We start from the raw sequence: 7,190 nt of genomic DNA on the forward strand, positions 1-7,190 counted from the left end.
ATTTATCTCGACTCGAATGATAAAAGAGTAACATACTCAATTTGTACCTGTAACCAACTGTGATAAACATGTATGTGAGTATGAAATTTTGATGCAGCATGAGTATGAGTATGTATGTATGTATGTATGTATGCCTTTGCCCTGCTCGTAGCCCCTTCGGGCATAATAGCATAATGGCCCCTTCGGGCATCATAATCATCGTATACCAGTTGATCAGGTGGTTTGCGTATATGACACCTTAGCCCTTTTTCCCTTCCCCATGAAATGATGTCGTGCATGTATGTAAATATGCAAATGCATGAAAATCTTTGGAAACCATCAAAAGACTCCCTTCGGAGCAACTTTAGTTCGAAATGGGAACTTCTTCCCTTTCTTTTTCAAAATGGGAACCTCTTCCGTTTTTTCAAGATGGGAACTTCTTCCCTTTTTTATTTGTCTCCTTCGAGACTTAAAAATCAAATGTAAAATGCATAGGAAAGAGAAAACCTTGTGAACATACCCTTCGGGAATTAGACAACATTATGAAATCGTACAACTTATGGATGCCCCTTTGGGACTTAAGAGGTCAAGGAACTCAGGATATGGACAATACCCATATAAACAGAAGGACATGAGCTCCTACATCTAGGAGTGGATTCATTATGGATATCGTTACGTTTCACACTTGTCATAGATCATGCCAAAATGAAAGAAAGGATAACCTTAACATACCTGGAAGCTTGCTTCTCGACTTTCGAAGCTACCTTCTGGCTTGAAAGCTACATATAAAACCATCCATACTATTGTTAGGCTCACCATCATACACTTGTGTTAAGCCTTCAATTTAAATCCATTTAGACTCTGCCGGAATTCGGGCAGCATCTCCCGTGTTTATATGCCTAGCCCGAAATCACAATCCAGCAACCAACAACAACAACAACAATAGTAATACTAATATCAACCACATCATCATCAATACCAAAATATTCAATAAAACATCCCATAGGATGTTTTACAACATACAACAACAATATACACTTCTTTTCTTCCCAATCAAGGAGCATAATCTCATCAACACGCCAAAAACATTAGATACCATCTTTATACATGTAAATCAGCCCAGCCACACGGCCACAACATGCTCAAAATAGTCCATAAACACAACAACTACAACACAACACTTTATGACATTTCCAATATAACTATTTTCACTTTTCAGACTTGCAAAACCTTCAAATCAACTCAACATAAGAGATAGGATGAAAAACATACCTTACACTTGAAGAAATTCAGCCACACCAACTTTTTTCAAGACCAAACTTACCACAACATCAAGTAGAAGCAAGAACAATCACCTTTCATGGACTAGTTTGGTGTAATCTTATTAAATTCTTGATTTAATGGGTTATAAATATTTGAGGGATGTGTTGAGGAGTTTCTAGGAATATTGAGAATGTAAAATGCTGAAAAAATGGAGTTAATGGGGTATTTATACCCCTCATAAGTCGGTTCCACCGACCTTCTCAAGTAGGACCCGCGGGAGCCATTTGGCAGCTTGGAGTCTTTATCATAAAAGGGCCATAACTCTTGATACCGATATCGTATGAGGGCCCACAACCAACGGTTGGAAAGATCTTTCAATTATCTACAACTTTTATTGTTGGTATGTTTCCAAATTCCAAACTTATAATAGTGTTTTATCTCCTCCAAGTCAAATCATCCGAAAACGTATCCTTAAATCATCCTTTTGGAGGGCTTATGCCCATATTTGGCTTAAGGGTCCTTCTTAAGACTTGCTCAACTTCCCATGTACTACTCATATCACTTTTCATATGTCCTTTATAAAATCCCGACATGTGAGTCCCACCTTAACTTACCGTTACGAGGGCTATTCATCAAGTAACCTGTTAACTGATTTACTCCATATGGTCTCCCAATGTCATATATATATATATATATATATATATATATATATATATATATATATATATATATATATATATATATATATATATATATATTCTTATACTCAGATCACATAATCTTCATCCCTGATCCTTGTATAACATTGTTCTCCCTTGAGCTCATACTAAGCCGTCTACAATCTTGGTAACGCGAAATTTTCCGGGGTGTAACATCCCTCCCCCCTTACAAACATTCGTCCTCGAATGTTTAAACTAGTCTTGTACTCTGTCCCTGATCCCATTCTCTGGTACATCCCATTATCGATTCATTCTTCCCGTTAACATATCACATTTAATCGTATCATCGCCATAACAGGACTCCATTGGTTATTTACTCGCTCTTTCCTATGCTTACTTCTGTCCTTCCCAAAATCTTGTCGTCCATTCCTCGACTTTGAACCTGTTTAAATCCGCTCATACCCTTCATAGCCTTCTACTGAATTTACTAACATCACAGGTTTACAAACCTTTTTCTAATCTTGTAGCTAATCTCTTTGCTCTTGAAACTCATAAGTTGGAAAACATGCTTCAGAAGAAATCACTAACGTCCCTGGATACCGAACCACAACGCTTCGGGCCTCTTAACTGAGGTATGAACAAATTATGACCTCTTGTACTCCAATAGCTCATATCTTCCTCATCTTTACCTTATTAACCTTTAAATCTCATAACTTTCCTCTTGATACTCTCGTAACCCTCTGTCTGCAATTGTGTTAACTCTCTAACTAGTCGTAGCTCTGCTCAACGTAATCATCCCTGCATCAATGGCAAACATAAGCTCTGACTATACTTTGTTTTACCGACAACTCCCGATCTGTAGGAACTAAGTAACCCCAATTCACTAATCTAACTTATATAAAATCATCTTAATATCTCCAGTATCCTAAAGTATAACAGGAACAACCCATATCTTTATGACATTCTTTAACTCAACCTTAACATATAATCAATTCCATAATCCTTTCTATAAATCATTTCTTTTGAGTTAGTCGTGAAAACCTTCTTTTTATGTTAAGCCATAGCAGAACTCAATTGTCGACTTTCCCTGAATCCCCCAATAGACCTTGTTCCTACAAAACCTCGAATGCAACCAATTTTAATCCTTCGGACTACTAATCATCTTCCTCATAATCATTCTTCATGCACACCAAGACAATCTTAAAATTCTCTTGCATTCCCTTCCATTTTCTTGTCATATCCTTCCCATTTAGGAGACATTAAGTTCCTCACTAAAATATCGTTCAATTTCTTTTCTTCCTCACGAGTTATTTTCAATCCTTGTGCTCGTACTCGAACTTACTTGCTTCCCCCCATAAAGGTTTTATCTTATGGTATTATATTCCATTGCCATTCTTGATCGAAATTCCATCCTATCATAATCCTTTCGTCATCGCTTCTGTTCTTACATTTACGAGTACTCAAAGTTCCCTACTTGTCATTATCTAAAAATACTACTTAAATCTCAAATCTTGCCTATAATAACCCATGGGGATACTCGAACTACTGATGTGCCCAACTATTCGTCCAGCCAGAATAGTACTTTTAAAACCAATAACTAATGCCCGATGCCCACTTGTAGTGTCATCTTTATCTTATCATTCCATATCAACTTCTCCTATACTTTCCCATTAATCATCTATAGCAATCATACACATATAATCTTCATGACCTCCTAAATCTTTTGTCGATTTTCTTCTTTGGTCCTCGTCCTTAAATTTTAGGAAAATTTAAGCAGAGTGTCCCTTATATTTCTTACTATCCAAGACCCGCATGCAGCCAAAAAAATACATACAATGCCTCCTAGAGCCAATTATATATATATATACTTATAATCCTTTTTACCAATACTTACCTCTATGCTGATTTCTTCAACTTCAATTGTCCCTGTATTCCCAATATCATCATTCAGTCTCTTTGCTAGTACCATTCTTCCATTGAAATCAAGGGTTAGTGCAAGGAATTTCATTTCCTATGACTTGGCCCTCATCGCACGATCATAGGTATGAAAGAAGGGTAACCATCGTAAATGCCCCGTAGCCTCCTGTTTATAAATGTGGCGCACAACAAACCATAAATAAGATTCTACTGGCACGACTTTGCAGACAACCCCTAGGACGAACTACTCTGATAACACTTCTGTCACGACCCAAACCGGAGGGCCGCGACTGACACCCAAGACCCTACTCGGCTGAGTGCCATACTACCATTCCATCCATGAGTCACAACCTTTTGTGGACCTTTGATCTACGAAATGACACTTCGGTCAGGTAAAAAACACATTTCAATAAAACGCTTTCGTCATATCAGGGAATTCTCCCTTATCGTAAATTCAAAGAAAACCTTTAGTCACAATAAAATCTTTTTTTAAAAAAAATAAAGCATAAAAACACATCGACCTATATGGTCGCTTTACACTACTGTCGACATCTCGACACACTATCCACAGGACACTGTCTGCAAAAGTCTCTAACATACACGAGATACCATAAAATAAGTACTTTGACTCGACAACACTCTGAACTGAGATGGAGCTCACCAATCAAGCTGATAGCCCGGGAACACCCTATAGCCAATCTGTTCCACTCATCTGTATACACCTGCGTGGCATGAAAAGAATCACCCCCAGGCAAAGGGACGTCAGTACGAACAATGTACCGAGCATGTAAGGCAGAACTGAAACAATATATCCCGACTTGAATGATAAAAGAGTAACAGACTCAATCTGTACCTGTAACCAACTCTGATAAATATGTATGTTCATATGAACTTTTGATGCTGCATGAGTATGTGTATATATATATATATATATATATATATATATATATATATAATATAATGCATGCCTTCGCCCTGCTCGCAGCCCCTTCGGGCATCATAATCATCATATACCAGCTGATCAGGTGGTTTGCATGTATGACGCTTAGCCCTTTTTCCCTTCCCCATGAAATGATGTTGTGCATGTATGTAGATATGCAAATGCATGAAAATCTTTCGAAACCATCAAAATAATCCCTTCGGAGCAACTTTAGTTTAAAACGGGAACTTCTTCCCTTTTTTTTTCAGAATGGGAACTTCTTCTGCTTTTTCAAAATGGAAACTTCTTCCCCTTTTCATTTGTCTCTTTCAAGACTTAAAAATCAAATGTAAAATGCACAGGAAAGAGAAAACCTTATGAACGTCCCCTTCGGGAATTAGACAACATTATGAAATAGTACAACTTATGGACGCCCCTTCGGGACTTAAGAGGTCAAGGAACTCAGGATATGGACAATACCCATATAAATATAAGGACATAAGCTCCTACATCTAGGAGTGGATTCATTATGGATATCTTTACGTTTCGCACTTGTCATAGATCATGCCAAAATGAAAGAAAGGATAACCTTAACATACCTTGAAGCTTGCTTCTCCGCTTTCCAACCTACCTCATGTCTTGAAATCTACATATAAAACCATCTATACTATTGTTAGGCTCACCATCATACACTTGTCTTAAGCCTTCAATTTAAATCCATTTAGAATCTGCCGGAATTCGGGCAGCATCTCCCCTGTTTATATGCCTAGCCCAAAATCACAATCTAGCAACCAACCAACAACAACAACAACAGTAATACTAATATCAACCATCTCATCGTCAATACCAAAATATTCCATAAAACATCCCACACGATGTTTTTCAACATACAACAACAATATACACTTCCTTTCTTCCCAATCACGGAGCATAATCTCATCAACACACCAACAACATTAGATACCATCTCTATGCATGTAAATCAGACCAGCCACACGGCCAGAACATGCTCAAAACAGTACATAAACACAACAACTACAAGAAAACAATTTATGACCTTTCCTCCATAACTATTTTCACTTTTAGGACTTGCTAAACCTTCAAATCAACTCAACATACGAGATAGGATGAAAAACATACCTTTTACTTGAAGAAATTCAGCCACACCAACTTTCTTCAAGACCAAACTTACCACAACATCAAGTAGAAGCAAGAACAATCACCTTTCATGGTCTAGTTTGGTGTAATCTTGTTAATTGTTTTATTGAATGGGCTATAAATATTTGGGGGATGCGTTGAGATGTTTCTAGGACTACTGAGAATGTAAAATGCTGAAAAAATAGAGTTAATGGGGTATTTATACCCCTCATAAGTTGGTTCCACCGACCTTCTCAAGTAGGACCCGCGGAAGCCATTTGGCAGCTTGGAGTCTTTATCTTAAAAGGGCCATAACTCTTGATCCCTATATCGTATGAAGGCCCACGACCTACGGTTGGAAAGCTCTTTCAATTATCTACAATTTTCATTTTTGATGTGGTTCCAAATTCCAAACTTATAATAGCGTTTTAGCTCCTCCAAGTCAAATCATCCGAAAACGTATCCTTAAATCATCCTTTTGGAGGGCTTATGCCCATATTTGGCTTAAGGGTCCTTCTTAAGACTTGCTCAACCTTCTGATGTACTACTCATATCACTTTTCATATGTCCTTTATAAAATCCCGACATGTGGGCCCCACCTTAACTTACAGTTACGAGGGCTATTCATCAAGTAACGTGTTAACTAATTTACTCCATACGTTTTCCCAATGTCATATATATATATATTCTTATACTCAGATCATATAATCTTCATCCTTGATCCTTGTATAACTTTGCTCTCCCTTGAGATCATACTAAGTCATCTACAGTCTTGGTAACGTGAAATTTTCTGGGGTGTAACATCGCGGGTCCGCCATAGCTCATGAATATCAAGGCATGGAGGTATTCCGCCCGGAGCATGTGTGTATCATTACATTGCATTACATCACACGTGCATTCATAATACATCTATCCACATCTTTGATTTTGTTGTTGTACTCATTGTATTGCATGGTGTGTTTCCGCATTGATTTCCTTTGTTAATTATTGACTTGAGTTGTCGTGTGCCTGATTAATACATACCTGGGGATTAATGGACTCGAGGATTAGAGACTTTCTCCTAGGCTATGACTTGAGGTTGCGGAGATCTATTATTGGTTGTACTGGTATTTGTGGTTATTCTAAGTAATCATTGGAAACTTGTGTGTAGGTGCTTCACCATAGGCTATGATTCGCTTATGATTCAGCTATTTTATCCTTCTGTACTTGAGTTATTATTCTTGGATTGTGTTGTGTGTATACTTAATTGAGAGCATGTTTATTCTTCATTCTATACCTTTATATATGTTAGCAAACTGTTTTCGGCCTATGATGCT

The sequence above is a fragment of the Lycium barbarum genome, chromosome 7, assembly GCF_019175385.1.
Source record: "Lycium barbarum isolate Lr01 chromosome 7, ASM1917538v2, whole genome shotgun sequence".
Classification (NCBI taxonomy): Eukaryota; Viridiplantae; Streptophyta; class Magnoliopsida; order Solanales; family Solanaceae; genus Lycium; species Lycium barbarum.